The sequence below is a fragment of the Sturnira hondurensis genome, unplaced genomic scaffold, assembly GCF_014824575.4.
Source record: "Sturnira hondurensis isolate 20B ecotype Veracruz unplaced genomic scaffold, ASM1482457v3 Scaffold0006474, whole genome shotgun sequence".
Taxonomy (NCBI): Eukaryota; Metazoa; Chordata; class Mammalia; order Chiroptera; family Phyllostomidae; genus Sturnira; species Sturnira hondurensis.
Genome location: NW_028079105.1, coordinates 151,492 through 165,532, shown reverse-complemented (window position 1 = coordinate 165,532; position 14,041 = coordinate 151,492).

Here is a 14,041-nt window from a genome sequence, read left to right as displayed (position 1 = left end):
TGGGGAGACAAAAAAGAACATGCAATCAAAAGAAATAGAAGACTCCCCACTAAAAGAGCTAAAGTAAATGGAGGTACCACACTTTCAGATGTAAAGATCAAAACAATGCTTATAAAGATGCCCAGGGAACTAACAGACAACTACAAGGAACTGGGTGAGAATTACAACAGCAAGAAAAGGATATAGAAACTATAAGCAAAAAACATCAAGAAATGATCAATAAAATCTTGTACACAAAAAACACACTAGAAGAAATTACAAGAAGGCTGGGTGAAGTAGAGGATTGAATCAGCAAACTGGAGGACAGGGTAGGAAAAAACACACTGATAGAACAGGGAAAGGAAAAGAGTCTCAGACAAAACAAACAGGAAGTAAGGGAGCTGCAAGACAACATGAAACATAAGAATATCCATATATTAGGGATACCAGAAGGAGAAGAAGAAGAGGAGGGAATAGAAACCTGTTTGAAAAAGTAATGTTGGAAAATTTCCCTAACTTGATGAGGAAGAAAGTCACACAATCCAGGAAACGCATTAAGTCCCAAACAAGAAGACCCCAAAGAGGCCCACTTCAGACACATCATAATTAAAATGGCAAAATTACAAGGAAAAAGAAAATCTTAAAAGCAGCAAGGGACAAAACAGTAAGTAACATACAAGGGAGCCCTGAGAATGCTAGCAGGTGATTTCTCCATGGAAACACTCCATGTCATTCTCCAAGCCAGGAGAGAATGGCAAGAAATATTCCAAGTAATCAAAACCAGAGTCCTGCAACCAAGACTACTTTATCCAGCAAGGCTCTCAATTAAAATGAAAGGCCAATAAGAAGCTTCCCAGACAAAAGAGGCCTCAAAAAATACACCTCCTCCAACCCACCTGTACAAGTGATGTTAAAGGAACTCCTTTAAGAACAAGAACAATAGAGAGAGAGAGAGAGAGAGAAAGAGAAAGAGAGAGAGAGAGGGAGAGAAACACAGGTACAAAGAATGGGAATGAATAAGTAGCTATCAATAATCACTTTAAATGTAAATGGATTAAATGCTCCAATAAAAAGAGAATAGCTGAACGGATAAGAAAGCATGATCCACACATATGCTGCTTATAAGAGACCCAACTTAGGACAAAAAATCTACACAGACTGAAAGTGAAGAGCTAGAAACAAATTTTCAAAAAAAAAAAGAACAGGAAAAAAAGACCAGGGTAGCAATACTCATATCAGATGAAGTAGACTTCAAAAAAGGGTCATCAAGAGAGACCCAGAAGGTCACTTCATAATACTCAAGTGAAGAATCTACCAAGAAGACATAAATATTGTAAATATATATCCACCCATAATAGGAGCACCCAAATATATAAAGAAAATCTGATAGGACTTCAAGAAAGATATTGACAGAAACAATTATACTAGGGAATTTCTACAGCCCACTGTCAAAAATGGACAGATCTTCCAAACAAAATATCAACAAACATATTGTTGGTATGGGTATTGGTCAATACCCATAATTCTAGGTATTGAACAATGGCCTAGATGAAATGGGCTTAACTGTTATATATAGAGTCTTTCATGCCAAAGAAGCTAAATACACATTCTTTTCAAATGCACATGGAACATTTTCACAGATACACCACATGACAGAACATAAAACAAGCCCCAACAAATTCAATAAAATTGAAATCATATCAAGCATTTTCTCCAACCATAAGGGACTGAAACCAGAAACCAACCTCCAAACCCCCAAAACACTAACACACGGAGATAGAATAGCATGCTGTTAAACAATGAATGGGTCAAGAATGAGATAAGGGAAGAAATCAAAAAGTTTCTGGAAACAAATGAAAATTAACTCACAACAAACCAAAAGTTATGGGACAAAATGAAGGCAGTTCTAGAGAGAAGTTCATAGCAATACAGGACTACCAAAAATATGGCAATATTTAAAATAAACAGCCTAACTCTACACCTACAAGAACTCAAAAAACAACCAAAAAGCCCACTGCAATTAGAAGGATAGAAATAACCAAGAAGACAGTAGATTTAAATGACATAGAGATTAAAAGCTGAAATACAAGTATCAAAAAAGCGAGGAGCTGGTTCTCTGAAGACATAAAAAAATTGACAAGCCCTTAAGCAGGCTAATCAAGAAAAAAAGAAGACCCAAGTAAACACAATCAGAAAGGAAAGAGGAGAGATTACAACTGACAACACAGAAATACAAAAATTGTAAGAAATTACTATAAAAAGTTAAATGCCAAGAAATTTGAAAACCTAGGTGAAATCACGAGTTTCTAAAATATATAACCTTCAAAACATAAATGAAGAAGAAGCAGAAAGCCTGAATAGACAAATAACAGCAAATGAAATTGAAGTAGTATTAAAAAAACTCCCAACACACAAATGCCCTGTACCAGATGGTTTAACAGGAGAATTCCACAAAGCATTTAAAGGAGATCTAACCCCTATTCTTCACAGGCTATTTCAAAAAATCCTAAATGATGTAAGAATTCCAAAATTTTCTTTTTTTAAAAATTTAATTCTTGTTCAAGTACAGTTTTCTGCCTTATATTCCCAGCCCTGTCCCCCTCAGTACTCCCCACCTCCCTCCGATTTCTGCCCCCCACCTTAGTTATTGTCCATGTGTCCTTTATACTTGTTCATGTGAGTCCTACTTTCTCCTGTGATTCTCTCTGCTCTCCCCTCTGGTCCCTGTCAGCCTGTTCTGTATTTGAGTGTCTTTAGTCATATTTTGCTTGCTTGTTTGTTTTGATGTTTAAATTCCTGTTAACAGTGATATCATATGATATTTGTCTTTCACCACCTGGCTTATTTCACTCAGCATAATGCTGTCCAGTTCCGTCCATGATGTTGCAAAGTTAGGAGCTCCTTCTTCCTTTCTGCAGCATAGAATTCCATTGTGTAAATGTACCATACCTTTTTGATCCAGTCATTTACTAATGGGCACCTACGTTGCTTCCAACTCATGGCTATTGTAAATTGTGCTGCTATGAACATCGGGGTGCATAGGTTCTTCTGGATTGGTGCCTGAGGGTTCTTAGGCTATACTCCTAATAGTGGAATTGCTGGGTCAAAAGGCACGTTCATTGTTAGTTTTCTTAGAAAATTCCATACTGTTTTCTATAGTGGTTGTACCTACCAGTCTGCAATCCCACCAACAGTGAAGTAGGGACCCCTTTTCCCCACAACCTCTCCAGCACTTCTTGTTTGTATCTTTGTTTATGATAGCCATTCTGACTGGTGTAAAGTGATATTTCATTGTGATTTTAATTTACATCTCTCTGATAGCTAGTGATAGTGAGCATCTCTTCATGTGTCTCTGGATCCTCTGTATGTCCTTGGAGAAGTCTCTGTTCAAGTCCTTTGCCCATTTTTAATTGGGTTACTTGCCTTCTTAAAGTGGAATTGTGTGAGTTTTCTATATATTTTGGAGATTAAACCCTTGTCTGAGGTATCTCTGATAAATATGTTTTCACAAACGGTTGGTTCTCTTTTTCTTTTAATATTGTTTCCTTTAGCCATGCAAAACCTTTTTATTTTGAGGAGATCCCATTTGTTCATTCTTTCCTTTATGTCCCTTGCTCTAGGGGACATATCAGGAAAAATCTTGCTGCGTGGGATATCTGAGATTTTCCTGCCACTGTTCTGCTCTAGGGCTTTAATGGTTTCACAGCTTATATTTAAGTCCTTTATTTACCTTGAATTAATTTTTCTGTATGGTGTAAGTTTGTGCTTGAGTTTCATTTTTTTGCATGTAGCTGTCCAGTTCTCCCAACACCATTTGTTGAAAAGGCTATCTTTACTCCATTTTATGTTACTGCCCCCTTTGTCGAATATTAATTGACTGTAGAGAGTTGCGTTTATTTCTGGGCTCTCTGTTCTATTCCACTGGTCTATGTGCCTGCTTTTATGCTAGTACCAGGCTGTTTTGATTACAGTGGCCTTGTAATACAGTTTGATATCAGGTATTGTGATCCCTCCTACTTTGATCTTCTTTCTCAAAATTGCAGCTGCTATTCGGGGTCTTTTATGGTTCCATATAAATTTTTGAAGTGTTTGTTCTATGTCTGTGAAATATGCCATTGGTTCTTTAATAGGTATTGCATTGGATATGTAAATTGCTTTGGGTAGTATGGACATTTTGATGATGTTAATTCTTCCAATCCATGAACACGGTATACGTCTCCATTTGTTTGTGTCTTCCTTGATTTCTGTCTTCAGTGTTGTGTAATTTTCTGCATACAGGTCTTTAACCTCCTTGGTTAGGTTTATTCCCAGATATTTTATTTTTCTTTTTGCTATATCGAATGGGATTTTTTTCTTGATTTCTGCTTCTGCTGATTCATTTTTAGTATATAAAAATACCTTTAATTTCTGGATGTTGACTTTGTATCCCACTGTTTTGCCAAATTCATTTATTAGGTGGAGCAGTTTTTGGGTAGAGTCTATAGGATTTTATATATACAGTCTCATGTCATCTGCAAACAGTGCCAGTTTTGTTTCCTCATTTCCGATTTGGATGCCTTTTATTTCCTTTTCTTGTCTAATTGCTGTGGCTAGAACTTCCAATATTATATTGAATAGAAGTGGTGAAAATGGACAACTTTGTCTTGTTCCTGATCTTAGTGGAAACATTTTTACTTTTTGGCCATTGAGTATGATGTTGGCTGTAGGTATTTCATATATGGCCTTTATTATATTGAGGAATGCTCCCTCTATTCCCATTTTTCTCAGTACCTTTATCATAAATGGGTGTTGTACCTTATCAAAAGATTTTTCTGTGTCTATTGATATGATCATGTAGTTTTTGTCTTTGCTTTTGTTTATATGATGCATTACATTTACTGGTTTACAAATATTGAACCATCCTTGCATCCCTGCGATGAATCCCACTTGGTTGTGGTGTATGATCTTTTGATGTACTATTGGATGCAATTTGCCAATATTTTATTGAGGATTTTAGCGTCTATGTTCATCAGCGATATTGGCCTGAGGTTTTCTTTCTTTGTTGTGTCTCTATCTGGTTTTGGAATTAGGATGATGTTGGTTCATAAAAAGAGTTGGGGAGCTTTCCTTCCTTTTGGATTTTTTCCAATAGTCAGTGAAAACTAGGGGTTAGCTCTTCCTTAAAGGTGTTGTAGAATTCTCCTGTGAAACCATCTGGTCCAGGGCTTTTGTGTGATTGGCGGTTTTTGATTACTGCTTCAATTTCATCTGCTATTATTGGCCTGTTCAGGTTTTCTGCTTGTTTTTCATTGAGTTTGGAAGATTACATTTTTCTAGAAATTTGTCCATTTCATGTAGGTTTCCAAATGTCTTGGCATACAATTCTGCATAGTAATTTCTTACAATCCCTTCTATTTCTGTGGTATCATTTGTAATCTCTCCTCTTTCATTTCTGGTTGTGTTTATTTGGGTCTTCTCTCTTCTTTTCTTGATGAGCCTACCTGAAGGTTTGTCTACTTTGTTTATCTTTTCAAAAAAACCAACTCCTGGGTTCATTGATACTTAAAATTGTGCTTTTAGTCTATATGTTATTTAATTCTGCTCTGTTCTTGCTTATTTCCTTCTTTCTACTTGCTCTGGGATGTCTTTCTTGTTGTTCCTCGAGTTCTTGGAGCTGTCGGGTTAGGTTGTTTGTTTGAAATGTTTCTATCTTCTTTTGGTAAAGCTGTATTGCTATGGACTTCCCTCTCAGGACTGCCTTGGCCGTGTCCCGTAAGTTTTGGGTTGTTGTAGGTTCATTTTCATTTGTTGCCAGAAGCTTTTTGATTTCTTCCATAATTTCAATCTTGATCCATTCATTGTTTAATAGCATACCATTCAGTCTCCATGATTTTGGGAGTTTTGGTTTTTTTCCTGTGGGGTTAGTTTCCAATTTCAGTCCCTTGTGATCAGAGAAAATGCTTGGTATGATTTCTATTTTCCTGAATTTGATGAGACTCGTTTTGTGTCAATCATGTGGTCTATCTTTGAAAATATTCCATGTGCATTTGAAAAGAATGTGTATTTAGCCTCTTTGGGATGAAGGGCTCTATATATATATCAGTTAGTTCCATTTCATCTAGGGTGTCGTTTAATGCTGCAATATTTTTGTTAATATTTTGTTTGGAAGATCTGTCCATTTTTGACAAGGAGTGGAGTTAATTTTCCCTACTATAATTGTGTTGCTGTCAATATCTTTTTTGAGATCCTCTAGGATTTTCGTTATATATTTGGGTGCTTCTATGTTGGGTGCATATATATTTATGATGTTTATGTCTTCTTGGTGGATTCTTCCCTTGAGTATTATGAAGTGACCTTCCAGGTCTCTCTTTACAGTCCTTTGTTTGAAGTCTATTTTTTCTGATATGAGAATTGCTACCCCGGCTTTTTTTCCTGTCCATTTGCTTGGAAAATTTGTTCCTAGCCTTTCACTTTTAGTCTGTGATGGTCTTTTGACCTGAGGTGCATCTCTTGTAGGCAGCATATGTGTGGGTCATGCTTTCTTATCCATTCAGCTATTCTATATCTTTTGATTGGTGCATTTAATCCATTTACATTTAAAGTTATTATTGAAAGGTACTTATTTATTGCCACTTATGTATCTGTGTTCCCCTCCGTCTCTCTCTTTTCCTTTCTTTCCTTAAAGCAGCCCTTTTAGTAATTCTTGTAGATCTGGTTTGGTGGAGGCATATTCTTTTAGAGTTCTTTTGTCTTGGAAGCTCTTTATTTGGCCTTCTATGTTGATTGAGAGCCTTGCTGGGTAAAGTAGCCTTTGTTGTAGGCCTCTGTTTCTCATTACTTGAAATATTTCTTGCTATTGTCTTGGAATGTTTCCATTGAGAAACATTCTTGCTTGGAATGTTTCTTGCTTGGAAACATTATTTCTTGCTTGGAATGTTTCCATTGAGAAGTCATTAGCCAACCTTATTGGGACCCCCTCATATATATTTTTAAAGATTTTATTTATTCACTCATCTTTAGAGGAGAAGGAGTGAGGGAGAGAAACATCAATGTATGGTTGCCTTTTGTGCGTCCCCTGCTGGTAGTTAGCCTGCAAGGAACCGCCCTGCAACCCAGGCATGTGCCCTGACTGGGAATCGAACCGCTATCGTCTGGTTCCCAGGCCCGCGCTCAATCTACTGAGCTACGCCAGCCAGGGCCTGTTATTTTCTTTTTCTCTTTTGCTGCCTTTAGGATTCTCTCTTTTTCTTGGAGTTTTGCCATTGTAATGATTATGTGTCTTGCAGTAGGCCTCTTTGTATTCTACCTGATTGGGACTCTCTACAGTTCCTGGATTCATGTGACTTTATGTCTCGCTAACTTAGGAAAATTTTCCGTTATTACTCTTTCTAGTAGGTTTTCTATCCCTTGTTCTTCTTCTTCTCCTTCTGGTATTTCTAGTATTCGGATATTATTAAGTTTCATATTGTCTTGCATTTTTCTTAATCCCTCCTCATTCTTTCTGATTCTCTTTTGCTTTACTTGCTCTGTCTGGGAGATTCTTTCTACTTTTTCCTCTAGCTCACTTATGCAGTCTTCTGCCTCATCAATCCTACTCTTCATACCTTCTATTGTGTTCTTCAGTTCAGAAATTGTATTCTTCATTTCCTCTTGGCCATTGCTGATGGTTTCTATTTCCTTTTTCATGCTGATATAGTTTGCAGAGAGTTCATTGTACCTACCCTGTAGTTTCTGGTAGCTCATTGTAAGCTCTTTGAATTTCCTGATAACCAGTGTTTTGACTTCAATATCTGATAGTTGACTTGCCTCTATTTCATCTAAACTTCTTTCTGAGACTTCCTCCTTTTCTTTCATTTGGGGATTGATTCTTTGTCTTCCCGTTGTTTGTGATGCTCTTCTTGTTGGCCTCAGGTTCTTAAATTTATCTGTTCTGATTCCCAGGTGTATGGTGTGAACTTCTGTGGTAGGGTACCTGTGAAATTCATTGTTGCATTTTCCTGCAGATATCTTGGTGTTCTCCACTTCCACCTACTCCTCTTGTTGGCTTCCAGCTGGCCAAGCCTTTTCTTTTGGTCTCACTAGCTGCATCAACCTTCGGGCCTATTAGTGTTGCCTTCTTCACTTCTCAGTGAACTCCACTGGTCTGACTAGTGCCCTCACAAGATCCAGGCTGGTTCTGCTTTCTAGCGCCCAACTGAGAGCACATTTTTCCCCAGGGTTCCCAGTCCTGGCCTGGCATCAGTGCGTGTGGCCCCAGCCAGTCTTCTTGGTCTCGCAGGCTTGGGTGCGGACCTTTCCCCGTGCTGTGGCTGAACACACAGGACAACTCATGATTCTCCCAAGCCGGCAACCAGGGCCTGACTCCCAGCATTTTTCAGTCTGCCCCCGGCTGGGTAGGGAGGGAGCTGATTACTGGCTCTCTTCCAGGCGCCTTGCTGTCAGCCCGAGGCTCTCAGAGTCTGTGGCAGACCGGACTCAGGCTTAGTGCCAGAGGGAATCCATTGGAGACTCTCAGTTCTCCCAAGCCAGCAACCACAGCCTGACTCCACGGATTATCAGAATTCTCTGGTTTGCTTCCCAATGCCCACTCCTCTCTCTGCCACTACAGGCAAACTGATCTCTCCTGGTGTTTTTATCTGCAGCCTGCTGGATAGGGAGGGTGCTGATGACTGGCTCTCTCCTAGGGTTGTTGTTGCCAACCTTTGGCTCCCAGAGACCAAGTCAGACCGGCATGCGTGGCCTGGCCGCAGGCCTGCAGCCTCTGTGTTGTTCCCTTGTATCTTGTTGACCTGCAGTCATCTCCTCTCCTCAACCTCTGGTCATTCAGTGTTCACTACACTTTCTGGTGTCCTACCTTCCTATATGCTGGGTCCCTGTTGGTTATCCACTGTGCTCCTCTGCAGATCAGCCTGGTTTTTCTCTGGTGCATGGGGGAAGCGAAATCCTTTGTCCTACTCCACCGCCATCTTAAAACCTCTCCCCCTAACTTTTTTTATGAAGCCAGCATCATCCTAATTCCAAAACCAGATAGGGACACAACAAATAAAGAAAACTTCAGGCCAATATCGCTGATTAACATAGACACTAAAATCCTCCACAAAATATTTGCAAAGCACATCCAACAATACATTAAAAAGATCATACACCATGGTCAAGTGGGATTCATCCCAGGGATACAAGGATGTTTCAATATTAGCAAATCAGTAAATGTAGTACATCACAGAAACAAAAGGAAAGACAGAAAAACACATGATCATATCAGTAGATGCGGAAAAAGCGTTTGATAAGGTATAGCACCCATTTATGACAGAAACACTCAGCACAGTAGGAATAGAGCGATCATTCCTGAATATAATAAAGGCAATAGATGAGACCTACAGCCAACATACTCAATCGGCAAAAACTAAACACTTTCCCACTAAGACCAGTAGCAGAACAAGTTTGTACACTTTTGCCACTTCTAGTTAATATAGTATTGGAAGTTCTAACCTCAGCAATCAGAGAAGAAACGGAAGTAAAAGGCATTCAGTTTGGAAAAGAAGAAACAAACTGTCATTGTTTGCAGATGACATCATAGTGTTTATAGAGAATCCTAGAGAATCTACCAAGAAATTGCTCAAGCTAAAAAATGAATTTAGCAAAACAGTGGGATAGAAAATCAATATTCAGAAATCAAAGACATTTTTTTCTATACCAACAATGAAATATCAAAAGGAAAATCAGGAAAAATTCTATTTGATATAGCAACAAGAAAAATAATGTACCTAGGAATAAACCTAACCAAGGAGGAAAAAGATCTGTACTAAGTAAACTATAGAACACTGAAGAAAGAAATTAAGGGAGACACAAACATATGGAAACATATACTGTGTTAATGGGTCAGAAGAATTAACATCACCAAAATGCCCATACTACTGTAAGCAATTTATAGATTCAATGAAATATCCCTTAAAGTGCCAGGGCATTGTTCACAGATATAGAACAAACACTTCAGAAATATTTATGGAACTATACATGACCCCAAATAGCTGCATGAATTTTGAGAAAGAAGAACAAAGTAGGAGGGATCACAATATTATATATCAAACTATATTACATGACCATTGTAACCAAAACAGCCTGGTACTTGCATAAGAATAGACACATGGACCAATGCAACCAAGCGGTGATCCTAGAAATAAACCCAAGTCTCTATGGCCAAGTAATATTTGGCAAAGGTGGAAGCAGCATAAAATGGAGCAAAAATAGCCTTTTCAACAAATTGTGTTTAGAGGGCCGGACAGGTTCATATAAAAAATGAAACTCAATCTTCAACTTACATCATACAGAAAAGTAAATTCAATGTGGAAAAAAGGCTTAAATATAAATTGTGACACCATTAAAATCCTAGAGGAGAACTAATGCATGACAATCTCAGATATTCCATGCAGCAATATTTTCATTGATGTGTCCCTTAGAGCAAAGGATATAAGTAACAAAATAAACAAATGGGATCTCATCAAAATAAAAAGATTCTGCATGGCTAAAGAAAACAGCATTAAAATGAAAACAGAACCAACGGTATTTGCCAGTGATACCCCAGACAAGGGTTTAATTTCCAAAATATATAAAGAACTCATATGACTCTACTCTAAGAAGACAAGCAACCCTATTAAAAATGGGCAAAGTACTTGAACAGACTCTTCTCCAAGGAGAACTTACAGAGGATCCAGAGACATATGAAAAGATGTTCAATATCTCTAGCCATCAGAGATGCAAATTAAAACCACATTGAGATACCACTTCACACCAGTCAGAATGGCCATTATAAACAAAGCAACAAGCAAAAAGTCTTGTAGACATTGTGGAGAAAGGGCACCCTAGTGCATTGTTGGTGGGATTGCAGACTTGTGCAACCACTATGGAAAAGAGTATGAAATTTTCTCAGAAACTAAGAATGGAACTGTCTTTTGACCTAGCAATTCCACTGCTAGGGTAATATCCTAAGAACCCTGAAACACAATCCATAAGAACCTGTGCATCCCTATGTTCATAGCAGTACAATTGAAAATAGCCAAGTCCTGGAAACTCCCTAAATTTCCATAAGTAAATGAATGGGTCCAAAAACGATAGTGCATTTACACAATGGAATTCTATGCAGCAGAAAGAAAGAATGAGCTCCTACCATTTGCAACAGCATGGGTGGAACTGGAGAGATTTATGCTAAGTGAAATAAGCCAGGCAGAGAAAGACAAATACCTTATGACCTTACCTTTAATGGGAACCTAATTAACAAAATGAACAAGCAAGCAAAATATATTCAAAGACAGTGACATTGAAAACAGGCTGACAGTGGCCAAAGCGGAAAAGGGAGGTTTAGTGGGGAAAATGTTGATGGTTTTATAGGAACTATTATAAAGGACACATGGTTAAAAACAAGGGCATGTGGAAACAGGGGAGGAGGTTGGATGAGCTGGGGTGTTGGTGAGGGTTGCGGGGGAAGGTAGACACTTGTACTTGAGCAACAGTAAAAATGTTTTAAAAAAGAAAAATAAGATGATATAATCATCCTCTGTTTAATCTACAGCAATGATGGTGACATTTGTTCTCAGTTATTAATTAAACATACATAAATCCTTAAAAATCAAAACAAGTGAGTGAAATAGATGTAATTGTGATCAAAGTTTATATGAACTTTTCTGATGTACAATAGACATGTAAAGTCATATTAGTGTACAACATAATGATATTTGTACACATTGTGAAATGATAACCACAGTAAGTCTATATTTTGTATATCAATCTCTTAACAGATAAATGATTTTCAAATATTTTCTCCCATTCAGTAAGATTGCCTTTTAATTTTGTTGAATATTCCCTTTGTTGTGCAGAAGCTCTTTAGTTTGATATACTCCTACTTGTTTATTTTGGTTTTGTTGTCTTGGCTTTAAGTGAAAAACATCACAAAGACTAGTGTCAAGGAGAGTACCACCTATGTTTTCTTGTACAATTGTGAAAATTTCAGGTACTAGTGTTGAAGTCTTTTATCTACTTTGAGTTAGTTTTGTAGATGGTGTAAGTGGTCCAGTTTCACTTTTTTTTTTTTTTGCATGTGGCTGATCCATTTTCCTAACTCAAAGTAGAAAAAATTATTTTTTTTCTACTGTAATTGAGGAAACTGTAATTGAGGAGACTGTCTTTTCCCATTATATATTTTTATCTCCCTTGTCATAGATTAATTGAACATATAAGCATGGGATTGTTTATTTTTGACTTTATATTCTGTTCCACTAATCTTTGTGTCTGTTTTAATGTTGTTACCATACTGTTTTAATTACTGTAGCTTTGTAATATTGTTTTAAATCAGGCGCGTGAAGCCTGTAGCATTGTTCTTTTTTAAGATTGCTTTTCCATTCATGATGTTTTGTGGTTCCATACAAAATTTAGGATAGTATTTTTCTATTTTAGTGAAAAATACTATTTGAATTTTGATAAGGATTGCATTGAATCCATAGATTGCTTTGGATAGTATGAACATTTTAACAATATTAATTCTTTCAATCCATGAGCACAGAATATATTTGCATTTATTTGTTCCTTCTTCAATTTACTTTATTAACATCTTATGGTTTTTAGTGTATGAGCCTTACATCTCCCTGTTTAAATTTATTTTTAAGTATTTTATTCTTTTTGATGCAATTGTAAATGGGATTATTTTCTTAATTTCTCTCTATACTAGTCTGGTAGTAGTATGTAGAAACACAACAGATATTTGTATATTGATTTTGTCTCCTTAATTTACTGAATTTGTTATTAGTTCTAACAGTTTTTGTGTGGCATCTTCAGAGTTTCTCTATATAATATCATATCATCAGTAGATAATGACAACTATACCTTTTCATTTCCAATTTGAATGTTTAATTCCTGATACTGAAAGCAAAACTTTCAGCTTTTCACTGTTGAGTAAATTGTTAGCTGTGGGCTAATTACATATGACCCATATTATATGAGATACATTCTCTTCATACCAAATTTGTTGAGTTTTATTTTAAATGGATATTGAATTTGACAAATGCTTTTTCTGCATCTATTGTGATGATTATATGATTTTACCCTTTATTTTTATAATGTGGTGTATCATGCTGATTGATTTGCTAATGCTGAAGCATCTTAGCATCCCTGGAATAATCTCACTTGATTATTGCTCTTCTTGTTATATTAACTGAATATGCTCTGAAGTTAGACATATTTTCTTCCAAACTGAGAAAACCATTTTTAAATCATGGGTTGATCCTTTGATTAAAGAACATGGGACCCCACACTCCATCTTTAAGATGCTACTTATAATTTTAAAGAAATCTTGAACAAGCAAGAAAAGATCACTGAAGTACCCATTGGGAGACTATGCATTGTTTAGATTACAGCACACCTTTCAAGTTCTGTGAGTTGAATATTTCATTGCCTTTGAACAATCTTACAACAATTCAAAATAATTCTTGTTCTTAGACATACAAATAAATTTTGTCTGGTGGTGGTCCTGTTGACTTTCTTTCCTTTCCTCCCATGGGAAAAAGCCAGTTTTGCATTTCTTTGTAAATTCATTTTGACATTTCTTTACTGAGTAAATTTTGCTGTATTTAAATTTGTACTTGTTTGACTTTTATTTATTTTTAATTTTTAAATTTTCCTATTTATTTTATTTATTTTTATTTTTATTTTAATAGTTGTTCAACTACAGTTTTCTTTCTTTTACTCTCATCCCAGCCCACCCCCCAAGCCCTCCCCACCTCCCTCCTCTTTCCACCTCCCCTTGTTTTTGCCCATGTGTCCTTTATACTTGTTCTTGCAAACCCTCCCCCTTTATCCTGAAATTTTCCTTTGAATCTCTTGTGGCATCTACCTGATCTTGTCATTCATAACTAGTTAAACAAAATATTTGATATACATGTATGTTGATTTCTATTTTTATGAAAGTCATTATTGTATCCCATTTGGATAACTAACTATACTTATCATACTTACCTAGCATTAGATTATCTAATTCATAAGAACTGCCATGAGTGCAATAGGAAGCCAGTAAAGTTAAAAAAATTAAGTATCATAT